At 36.0% G+C, this 12,500-nt stretch overlaps 1 protein-coding gene across 3 annotated transcripts in view; it reads left to right on the top strand.

Moving 5' to 3' along the window:
• LOC144975982 (cytosolic 10-formyltetrahydrofolate dehydrogenase-like) overlaps positions 1-12,500 on the top strand; it is a 36,381-nt gene that overhangs the window by 724 nt on the left and 23,157 nt on the right. The window contains exon 2 of one of the 3 annotated variants that reach the window (XM_078920229.1): positions 1-131. This exon is cut by the window's left edge and continues 17 nt beyond it. The gene's annotated coding sequence lies outside the window, so the exon portion shown is untranslated. Of the gene's footprint in view, positions 132-3,796; positions 3,881-10,272; positions 10,472-12,500 lie in introns of those variants that run through there. The other 2 variants (XM_078920230.1, XM_078920233.1) reach the window with 2 other exon arrangements.

The following is a 12,500-nucleotide window of genomic DNA, read 5'->3' as shown; positions in this document are numbered from 1 at the left end:
GCTGCGGCACGTTACAAGGTTAGATCTTGAGCCGAGACAACGTAAACACAGACTTGATCAAACTATTAAAAAAAAAACAAAACAACGTATTTGAAGATTTCATTTGGATTTTGTCCCATTTGTACAAACAGGTGAATATTTATCAATATTTTGCATTTTAAATAATTCAAACAAAACATTCATTAAGATGTGTAATTTGACTTGACTTTGCAACACAACATTACAGTCACAGTGGCAAAACGGAACGAGCAAGTAGATATCAAGTAAATTGTATTTTATCTAAGTAAGTAAGAAAAGCATCACGTTCCCGAAATTATTGTTTTCTCGATTGTCAAATAAAGGGACCGTGTAGTTGGAATCGCAAAAGCAGAAGACTATATTTTTATCTTAGAAATTAATAGAAACAATTGTCAAGACTGACTTCTTACACTTACGTAGAACGTTGTTCAGTTCAGAGCTGAAAATGCGCAGATTTGTGGCTCTTTGACTCTTTGCTGAACAGATACTTTGACTTTGATTTATACACGTTTTAACTTCAGCCGAGCCGATTTTATTTCTTTTTTTTTTTGTATCAAACTTTTTTTTTAATTTTTCAAATACCTAGTCTAGTTCTTTGTGTGTGTCTGTTTGTGTGTGTGTGTGTGTGTGTGTGTGTGTGTGTGTGTGTGACAATTTTTAGATCAACACTAACATATATGATCACAAGTCAATTATTATATTTGTGTGATACCACTAGAGATAGAGTTTGAATTAGAGTTATACGTATATGCTTGTTGGTGCAGTGCTAAACATTGACCTATTTATTTCTTCAGATTTGCCCCCCCCCCCCCCCCCAATAACAGCAACAACAACAAAATCAAACCAAGGTTCATAATAAGTGTCCGAAAACTCTAAACTGGTGCATATCACTTTTTTGAAAATATGTAATAATATACTTAATCAATTACACATATAAGTTTAGAAACTTTCACCCAAAAATAGTGATATACTCAAAATATATTATAATATTTTACTTGTGATCCCTAGATGTTGGTGTTGGTGAATTCGAGTGTACTTTTGGCTCGTATGGATATGTATCACATACAAAGCCATCAGTATAGCTCAGTGGCTCAGGTGTACAAAGTCTCGTTTTGCCACAAAAGTCAAGCATTGAAATCAACTGACAGATGTGTGACAGTGGCCATGGAAAATTCTTTTGGTATGGCACTTTACACATACAACCCCGCTTGACTCCGGTGTAAATGAGAACCTGACCAGGCAGTGACAGATATTATGAGAGTGTTTATACAAAAGGATGGCGAAGAGTCAACTTAGTAGGTACTGTATGAAATGGAAATATGGTTCCATATGACCTGCTTGGGGAACAAAATAAAACATTGTGAAGTGCATTGGGAATGGTTAATCTTTATATGTAAATAGATAATGTTCATATTTATTTTATTTATTTTCCTTAAACTGTAAGCTTAAATCATAGTCAGTAATAGATGGAGTGCACAGATTCAACAAAGGAATGGTGATTGCCGTTATAGAGTATGTCTTTCCTCACAAACAAAGGGACTTATATCAATTTTTGTTTCTGACAACCCTTTTCAACAGAGCAATGATTGGGTGTCTGGGTCTATTATATAGTGTGGACAGTACTTTGTACAAGTCTAGCATCCTATCCAAAGGGTAGCAATATTTTGGTACTGTCCGTTTATCACAACATAAACATAGATTAATTCTGTTCTGGTACCACGGTTGTATAGCTCTAAAGTACTACGTACATTATTCAGATTCAATGAAATTCAACTTTTGATCCTGGGAACAATTTTTATATTAAAAATTAGTCCTTAAGAGCTTTTATGCTCTTGGAGCCAGAGTTTAGCCCAGTTTATATAGAGTGAAACGTACAATAGCAATTGCTTCCTACCTGTTGGATAGGACACTACGTATGTCACAAAGTACTTTCTGCCAGACCGAACAGGACCAGCTACCAAATCACTGCTGGTTGAGGGGGGTCAGAAAAAAGTCTCGACTTCATCACCCATTTCGATCTTGGTCCATTTTCATGTGAAGTTAGTGCTCTACAAAGTGAGCTATTAAGACCCCCTGGCAACAATTAAGTTGGGGGGAAAAATTCAATTTTAATTATCCAATCTTTTTTATTTCGATTAAAATTCGATGGTTATTTCATTTATTATATTATGTTTCAATGAGCCTGCATCCATATTTACTTGATTACTTTAATTTAACATGCATCTAATGGGAATCAATTTTATTTATTCTTACTTTAAAATGTTTCACTCTGAACTGCGTATGCTATACTTATCCAAAATGAGTCATTCAGAGCCATAAGGAGCCAAAATTTATCCTTGTTTCTCTAGTTGATATTAAAACGGACAATATCAATTGATTGCCACCCTTAGGATAGGATGCCAGTTTACTGCAAAGTTCTTTCTGTCGATTCTTATAGGCCCAACAACTCAGTCACTTCTTGGTAAACAGTAGAAAAAGTGTTCAGAAAAAAAAACAAATCTGGACTTCCAGGGATTGATCCTGGTCCCTTTTCATGTGAAGCAAATGCCCTAACAATTAAGCTATCGGACCCCTATACCTATCTAAGAGCAATACTTGATATATAATACAAAGATGGACTCCTTTGGTTTTTGATTACCCGTTTATTTTGCCTACTTAATCACTGCTACTAATAATATTTTTTAAAAATAATAACAATAATAACAATTATAATAATAATAATAAATACAGAACGTTCGGTTCCATCAAGGGCTCAGCAAGCCTAGGATCAGTATCTGTCCTGAGTGATAGCAGGATATTTTTGAAAAACCCTGTACTGTTCACCCAGTAGTGATTGATAGTTTTACCAATTGTTGTTTCTAATCCAGAGTCATTGGGCTTGTGGTCTTTGATTTAATAACATGGAATAATGTGTTGGAGTCTTTTAGCTGTTCCGTTCAACTTGTCAATTAGTTCTAGTTTCATATCTACAGAGTAGCAAACAATTGCTATACTCCTTTTAGAGATGCGTGATGATGTCTGTTTCCACTGAAGTCAGTGGTAAGAAGAAAAGACGACTTTTGCTATGACTTCTTAAATTGTTCCCTCACAGGGAACATCAGGTCTTTAATTTGATCTTTTTGTCATATTTTTCCAAGTTCTTTTTTTGTTCCATGTTTTGTTTTTTTCTTCTCCTTTTTCCAACTTGTTTTTGAGGGTAATTTTGTGTGGTATTTTAATGATCTTATTGTGTTTACAATAAAAACAATACTTCAATCATTATCTTTTTAAGGAAATGCAGAGATTAGTATTGATAGCAATGACCCTTTTATGGTAGTGTCAAGAGGCTTGGGATTATGATAGCTCTAATGATAATGGGAGCCGGTTTTATCGAGTTCAGCAGTCGTTATCTTGTTTGTGTTTTGTTTATGGCTTTTAAACGGTTATGTGGTATGGCGTCATAATCAAATTCAAATTTTCTTAGCCCAATGTTGGATAGGAAGTTGAATAATGTTGATGACTGATCTTATTGATAATAGTGATTAAATAATTATTATGTTTATAATGATTCTAACAGTAAAAGTTATTAGTATTATTAACAGTTTTTAATAACTATATAAATTATTAAAAATATGCACTAAATAACATCTCAAACTTAATCTTCAGAGAAGGAATTTGGTCGCATTGAAAAAAAAATAATTCTTATCACAATTATTATGTCAATAGGTTATCTATTATTTATTGCACACGTTTCCACTGGCATTGACTATCCTATGTAAGTGAATAAAAGTCAAAATCCATATCTCTTTTAGCTATCAAAGCAAAAACGTCATTCCATCAATCATGAATCTGAGACATACAATGTGCAGTTTGATCTTCTTTTGTCAGTTACTTTTTATTTTATTTCATTTTATGTGTATATTCATTCATTCATTTATTTATTTTTGAGCTGTGTTAGCTAGAGCGGCATTATCCTACCAGCTATAATTTATCTCCCCATGTGCTGACAGTTGTTGCAATTCTAATATTATTATCACTGTTGAAAAAAAGTAAAATAAATATGAAGTATGAAGGGTGAATATAGCTAAGTATATTATAATATTTGTTACGTTATTTTGCATCCTATGACAACCCTGTCGGTCCCGTGTTCAAACACTGCTTATTTACTATCCTTTTTAAAAATCTTTTTCTAAAACCCAATCAACTTATTTCAACATCCTTACTTGTTATTTTTTAATTTATTTATTAACTGTATTTAATGAAGAGGATAAAAGGCAGTAAGCAAAACTAGTACGGTGGGTATCAAACGTGTCAAATTGTAAACAGGGGATAACCAGCGGTTTGTTATCGGTACTTAGTTTGACATAAGATTACACTATGCTTGTCATTTTAACCCCGGTCGTGTTATATTCATATTATTAGTTCAAGGTTGGGGGTGTGTCCCTAATCCAAGCCATTGCTTGGTTGATGTCGATACACACCAGTAACTTCAGTCTATCCATTACCGTCAGCTCACATCACCTCCCTAGCTCTCTTTATAAACGGTGGTATGTTTTTGGTATATGGTTGCGGGCACATATTATTAACATTGTTGTAGATAATGGACAATATTTTGCGTTGATTTGAGAATTTTTCGATTACAACGAGTCCAAAATAATTGGGTTATTAGGCTTGCAAATATACACGTTAGTTTAAAATAAACGTATTTTGGGGGTGTGTCCCTAATCCAAGCCATTGTTTGGTTGATATTGCATATCGATACACACCAGTAAGTTCAATCTATCTATCCATTACCGTTTCAGACCTAGCTCATATCACCTCTCTAGCTCTCTTACTAACGGTGGCATGTTTTTGGTATAGGGTTACGTGCATATATTAGCAGGTCTGATAATCGGACGCAATTATGAATATTTCGATTACAACAATGAGTCCAAAATAATTGGGTTATTAGGCCTGCAAATAAGTAGACGTCGGTTTCAAATACCCCCCCCCCCCCCCAGGTCTCTTTATTAACGGTGGCATATTTTTCGTATAGGGTTACGTGCATATATTATTAGCAGGTCTGAAAATCGGACGCAATTGTGGCCTTGATTTAACATTGTTGTAGATAATGGACAATATGTTGCGTTGATTTGAGAATACATATTTCGATTACAACAACGAATCCAAAATAATTGGGTTATTAGGCTTGCAACTCGTATGTACACGTTAGTTTAAGATAAACGTAGGTTCGGTTGGTCCCATGGGACCAGACCTGCCTAGTACTACGAAAAAAATCGTAGAATTACGAAATTTTGTTTCCAATTTAAGAACTTAATGACCTAAGTCATTAAAACTTATTCAAAAGTGAAATTTATATCAGATTGCATAATTTCAAGGATTTTGAAGAGTTATATATTTATTGTTTAAAATTAACTATAGCGACTGGTATTTTTTATCACCTTTAAACTACGAATTTTTAAATTTTCAAGTAGGCAGGTCAGTATGTGACCCACCTACTCAATCTGGTATGATGTAGGAATGGACTAGGCAAAGGACATTGAGTTAACGGTAGAAATGACCTGTTTGTTTAATTGTTGTGAAGTTGTAGAAATGAAAATGTTGCTATTGAAGCTCGAATGAAAAAACATAACGAGAAGTAATGAAATGGAAGCTTCAATAAATTGGAACTGATCGTTATGAAGTTGTAGGAAACGAAACTGACTCTTTACAATTTGGGCATTTATTTTGAGTAAAATTTTACAGGCTACAGTTAAGATTTTTAAAAATATATATATATATATATATATATATATATATATATATATATATATATTATATATATATATATATATATATATTATATTAGCATTAAGTCTCTTCTGATATAAAACCGTTGTGGGAGTCCCACAGTGGGACGATTGGTCACTAAATTATATGACAAAATGGCTGTTTTATGGATTTTATTTTCCATTCTTGATGGGCTGACTATTCAAATCGATATTTGATCTTTAGAGCTGACATCAAAATCAATGTTTTTGTATTTGGTCTGGATCGACGCGCTTATATTTACTTTGTAGGCCTGATAGCCTAACACAATTATGGGACTTGTGCGAATTAATGTAATAGGCAGTATTTCGCGTCTGGATGAGAGTAATTTCCATTTAAAAAATGAGACCACAACAATTTGGGTTGTCATGCCTGCATGTAATAAGCACGCGCCGGTCTGTGTTAAAAATGGCATTCTTTTAACTAATGAAAAAAATAATGAAAATATATATTATATAATATATATTTGTTTATTTATTTATTTTGAAGGTTGGATTTTTAAACGTTTTCATTTTTTAAAAGAGACCTTTGGGCGACGTGCATTTAAAAAAAAATATTTTTTTTGGGCAAGTCTGATAACCCAAGTCCTTGTGGGCTCATTGTTGTAATCAAAATTTAAAAAAAAACAACAAAAAAATGATGCAAAATATTGTCCATTCCTTAAGTCGGGTTATGATGTCAGACCTGCATTTGTACAGATCGCCTTGGGGTATTTGGTACAATTTTCAGTACATACTACGTATACCTCTCTCTCTCTCTCTCTCTCTCTCTCTCTCTTTCTCTCTCTCTCTCTCTCTCTCTCTCTCTCTCTCTCCGTCTCTTCTCTCTCTTTCTCGTCTTATCGTGTATAGGCTTAGTGTTGTGGTAGTAGCTACCAGACCACTAGAAGGTCACTGTCTCGAATATGCATGAAAGCTAACACAGTGAAAAAGTAACCTTTATTTATGTAAATGATCACACTATTAAGAGAGGAAAATAATACGTGAAGGCTGTTAGGCTTGTTTGACAGTGGGGGTAACGTTTGCAACTCCATTTTCAATACAATTCAGATCAATGCGGCTACGTGGTCTAGTGGTATGACACTCGCTTTCGGATGGGAAGGTCCAGGGTTCGAGCCTCACTCGGCGCATAGTTGAGTCCTTGGAAAAGACTCTTTACTCACATTCTCTCACCGTACTCAAGTGTAAAATAAGTACCTGGTCGTTAACAGCGTTGTCTCTGTCGGGAAAAAAATTGTATTGTCGCCTAACAAGCGACATGTCTCGTTCTTGAGCTTACGTGCTGCTGTTGGTCAGGGACCATTTGTAAAGCGCTTTGAGCACGTTTAGTGGATATTGCGGTATACAAACGCTCAATCTAAGAGTCTGCGATTGGACTCAGAATTGTACAGCCACTAGTAATGACCTCAGTACATATCTTAATCGTGGTTCGAACCTGGACCTTTGTATACAGACTTGTCCACATTCTGGACTTAACTTCATCTTGTACACTTGATGGCATCGTTTTCTTTTTATCATCATGCATGGAGTATAAGTATAAGTAAACTAATGAAATCTGGGCCCTTCATTAATGGATGACCCCGGAAACATGTTCACTTTATGTAGGCTACACTCTGTTTTTGAGACAATAGAGAATAAAAATTTTTTTCGCGGCGGTGGTGGGGTTAGAACCTGCGACCTTATTGGTACGACAACTCCGCCTGGCAGGTGAGAGCGTGGCTCTACCGTGTGAGCTATCCACGAACACAAAAATATTCGTTTCAAACCCAAAGTCATTTCTAGATCCCTCTCTCACCCACTTCTTGAGATCGCCGATTCGTTCACCACCATCGCGAAGTAATTTTGACCAGCAGTTAAGCTTAATAGCCAATATTCTCATCACAAACATATAACATAGAAACGATTGAGACATTGAGTATCCTCCGGTGTATGGGGTGAATTTTTAATTCAGAAAAGTGAGTGGAGCAGGCACTAATATTGGTAACAACAAGATATGAAGTGAGTAGAAAAGTGCCAGAAGACAATAGAGAATAAAAAATTTTTTCGCGGCGGTGGTGGGGTTCGAACCTGCGACCTTATTGGTACGACAACTCCGCCTGGCAGGTGAGAGCGTGGCTCTACCGTGTGAGCTATCCACGAACACAAAAATATTCGTTTCAAACCCAAAGTCATTTCTAGATCCCTCTCTCACCTCTCAAATAAAAAATTTTTATTCTCTATTGTCTTCTGGCACTTTTCTACTCACTTCATAAAATTTCCCCTATGGGATGAATAAAGGGAATTTTTTTTTTTTTTTTTTTGATTTTATTTTTATTTATATTATGAAGCAATGCTTTTTCAAATGGTTTGGAACAGTCTATTTTAAACTTTTTTCGACTTTCTCTGTTTTATCGTTGTTGTTTATTTGTTTTCAATTTTATTTTTAAAAGTTTTTACAAATTATTTTTATTTGAATATTCTTCTGAATAAAATATTGATTTTCTGTGCAGACAATCAATTTGAATTGACGTGCACTTATTTGCAGGTTTGATAACCCAACTCCTTATGGGCTCTCTGTTGTAATGGAAATCTTTTAAAAAAATGACGCAAAATGTTGTCCATTACAACAACGTTAAACTAGGCCCATAAGTGAGTTCGGATGTATCTAGACCTGCAAATATGTACACATCGATTTGAATTCTTATTCAGAGTGAAATCCCCTCCCGTCGTACAGCACCCACTCGCGTTGACTTACAAAAAAAAAAAATAATTATATTGAATTCATAGATTCCTGAAATGGTCTAATCAATATTTTTTTGTTAATCCTTTTCCGTTCTTTTTTACGCTTAAATTCGTAAAGAAACCGGCTTTATATTTATTTTTATCAAATCAACTCACTCTAATCGTGAAGGTACGCTCGTTTGACATCCATCTTAGCTCAAACTAAGAAAGGTTAGCTGCATTTGTCCCAATTGTCAAAGGGGTGTCCGAATTGGCACAACGGGGTGTCCGAATTTGAACATAGGGTGTCCGGATTGGGATAAGTGACGAGGGCCCATAAATCAAGGCCAAATCACAAATAAAATGTGATAATGGACAAGTATCTAATATGGTACAATTATTTTCACAAGTACTCTCGGTATGCGGCCAATAGAAATCCTTGAGCTGAGAGAGCCATTTTGGGTGTCCTATTTACTTACGTGAAGGTGATCTAAATCTAGAAACTGAAAGATGACTTTTCGGTCTGAATTACGACATTTTTCTTTCATTTTTGCCCCATTGAGAAAAAATGAATATAATGTAGTCTCAAATATAATATAATATTTAGTCAATTTTAAGTAGGCTACCTATAGGTTTTCATTTATGATAAAGATGGTTTCGGATGCCGATTTCTTTTATGTGAGTGTGAGCCATCGCCCCTTTTCGGCTTTGCGTGGAGTTGAACTTCAAGATGGCTTTAAGGCCTGAATTATGAAAGTTTATTGACCTTTTTTTTTACCCAAAATGGGAACAATGAATGTAGCTGGTTCTTAAACTACTCGAGTATCTAATTTTATTATTTCAACCGTCTTCACGTTAAATTCAAACAGCGGAACGGGGCCCACCTCGACTTAATACTGAACTATCTCTCTCTCTCTCTCTCTCTCTCTCTCTCTCTCTCTCTCTCTCTCTCTCTCTCCTTCTCTCTCTCTCTCTCTCTTCTCTCTCTTCTCTCTCTCTCTCTCTCTCTCTCTCTCTCTCTCTCTCTCCCCTCCCTCCCTCTTAATACAACTTTTTTTTCGGTATACTTGCCATTTAATGCTTGTGGGATTCACTTCTCGACTGAATGATGTCCGAACTCTGATGTTTTCTATTTTGAAGTTCAAACGTTTCTACATTATGTTACAGTACAGTGCTAAATGAATTTTTGAGCCCTATTTAAATTTGCCTCGTCACGATCGAGGCAATCATTCACGCAAAATGCTGTGTATTCATACCGTCAACATAGCGACGAAAATCGCTCTAAGCTCCTAGATTATATTACGGCATGCAAAATTTGCCATTTCATTCAGGCTTTATTGCCACATATAAATCACGGGGGCTTTGCGGGGTAGGGTGTGAAAAAGGGGGAAGGGATATGAAAAAAAAAAAAAAAAAAGGAAGCCCGTGAGGTGACATTTATTGCATCATGGGTGAAGCTTTTTGCAAAGAAATGTCAATCAGAACATTAAATACCAAACGAGTCGGAACAGCTGTCACCAGACTTATCTTACACGGGGGTGTATACGGTTTCACATTTAGTGAATAGTAAATGTATGTAAAGCCTATCGGTTTACAATGGAAACTTCTGTCCTCACTGTGTTTTAAAATAACAATGATGCACATGGATTATACACACACACACACACACACACACACTCACACACACACAGACAGAACAACATTTAACCCGGACGATGATATTCGGTCTGTTCATAATCCTACAAGTGCCTGAATCGGATGATGAGATACTCTGTACATAATCCTACCTACGAGAAAGTAGCCTGAATCGAATTAGAATAAAAGGCCCATTCCTTACAAAGGTTGGCTGATTTAATTGGATATCAATAAAACTACGTTCGTGTTCCAGCAAAGTATTCCTCCATTCATTTTTTACCCCCGACTGGACATAACTTGAACCTTTCTCTCTTTCATTTGGATTTTGATTTGTACGTTAAGTATTGCCCTTTTAAATTGATTTTACGATTGGCTGAAGAAGGGTTTTTAGCCCGAAACTTTCCTTTTCACGTTTTTTTTTTTTTGGTGAAAGCTGTAATATATGTGATATGTGTTCAATACTTTTTATAGTCCACAGCTTTTAGAAGTTTAGTATTCACCAGAACCTAGTTGCACACAACATTTGCAGGTCTGATAGGCGAACGCAGTTATGGGCTTGATTTAACATTGTTGTAATGGACAATAACTTGCGTTGGTTTGAGAGTATTTCCATTGCAACAATGAGCCAATAGTAATTTGTGTTATCAGGCCTGCAAATAAAAGCACGTTGATCAGAACTTATAAGCAGTGTGTCCATGCTCCTGAGGGCATGTTGTCAATTTTTATAGATAGTATGTGGCTTGATGAATTGCACGCTCCCGCAAATAAACGAAATGTTCCTTTTTTATTTGTTGAAAATCCTGATTTGAGACTGGCGTGTCTTTATGGCTCGCAACGCGCATTGTTGTATTTTAAAACAATAATTTAGTAGTTGTTTTATTGATGCTTTGCGTTTTATTTACAACAAACATAGTATTTACAATACTCGCCCAGTTCTGCTCGCTTGGCCAATCGTACCAAAACTCTGTACATATACATAGTATGAAGTTGACGTCACTCAGGTCTTTGTTATTGCTTTTTGCCATCCGCGTTTATGAGTAATTCTCACTAAACTGTATTAACCAGACTATAAACGTCCAAGGTTACACATAGTTTTATGTGTTGGTCCGTTATTCTTCCGGGTGACAATGTTATGAGCTTCTCAGCCAAGCGCATAATATCTATAACCTTAAATATTAATTTATAGTCTGATTGATGAGTTAAATTCAAAGGTCAACGATGGATGTTTGTGTGTGTGTGTGTGTGTGTGCGTGTGTGCGTGTGTTTGTGTGTGTATGTCTGTCTGTCTGCCTGTCTATGTATGTATGTATGTATGTATGTATGTATGTATGTATGTATGTATGTATGTATGTATGTATGTATGTATGTATGCATATATTTATCTATGTGTCTATGTATCAATGCATGTAATTGTGTATGTATCTGTGCATGTGGGGGGGGGGGGGGGGGGGGGGGGGGGGGGGGGGGGGGGTTGCGCCCACTATATCACATATATCGGAATAATTGTGAATCAAATCGATACCTCCACTTAATGCAATGCTTGGCAATCTATTGGCAATGATGCCCTTTTTAAAAAGATTGTAGTCCTTCGGAGCCATTGGGCCCATGGAGCCGGAGTTTATCTCGATTTCCAAGCGTGAAACTGACAATATCAATTGTTTGCTATCCTTTGGATAATACGCTGGTCTGTCGTAAAGTACCCTCCGCCTAATCTTACAGACTCAGCTACCCATTCAATGCTGGATGGACAGGGAGTCAGAAAAAAATCTCGAATCTACCGTGATCGATCTTGGTACCTTTGCGTGTGAAGCGAGTGCTATACCAACTGAGCTATCGTACATTTTTGACCAATCAAAACACAGAATTTGTGACACAACTTCACACGTGGTCGGACAAACAGTTGGGAATAACGGGAATGATATCGACCTTTCTCTGATCATTGTTATTGTTTTTTATACCGCCAAATGGGTGACTAGATTAGATTTCACACGATTTTCTCGATCATAATATAAACGTTTAAATTTACACATAGTTTTCTATGCTGGCTCTGTTGATCAAGTGATAGAACAGTGAGTATTTTATTTAGACACGTGTCACCGATAGTAAAACCTGTGTAGTTTGCCAGGTTTGCCAATCATTGCCATTGTTTACATTATGACGACTGTCCGAGAGGCGTGGTTATCTAGGTGTCTATTCTTTCATCAGTGTGTCAAAATATTGTGAGAAATACTAACTGTGGGACTGACTTATTTGTTTGTTTCTTTGGCATGTACTAAAGACAGCTATGGAATTTAGGAATGTTCGCCATGCTTTTTCGTGGTCGAGAAACAAATAGTCAAAGGGAGGGAACGTGCCAAATGG

The sequence above is a fragment of the Berghia stephanieae genome, chromosome 6 (genome assembly GCF_034508935.2).
Source record: "Berghia stephanieae isolate SIO BIC M18660-M18661 chromosome 6, UCSD_Bste_1.3, whole genome shotgun sequence".
In the NCBI taxonomy this organism is placed as follows: Eukaryota; Metazoa; Mollusca; class Gastropoda; order Nudibranchia; family Aeolidiidae; genus Berghia; species Berghia stephanieae.
The sequence above is the reverse complement of the archived record's forward strand: the minus strand, read 5'-3'. Positions and strand labels throughout refer to the sequence as shown.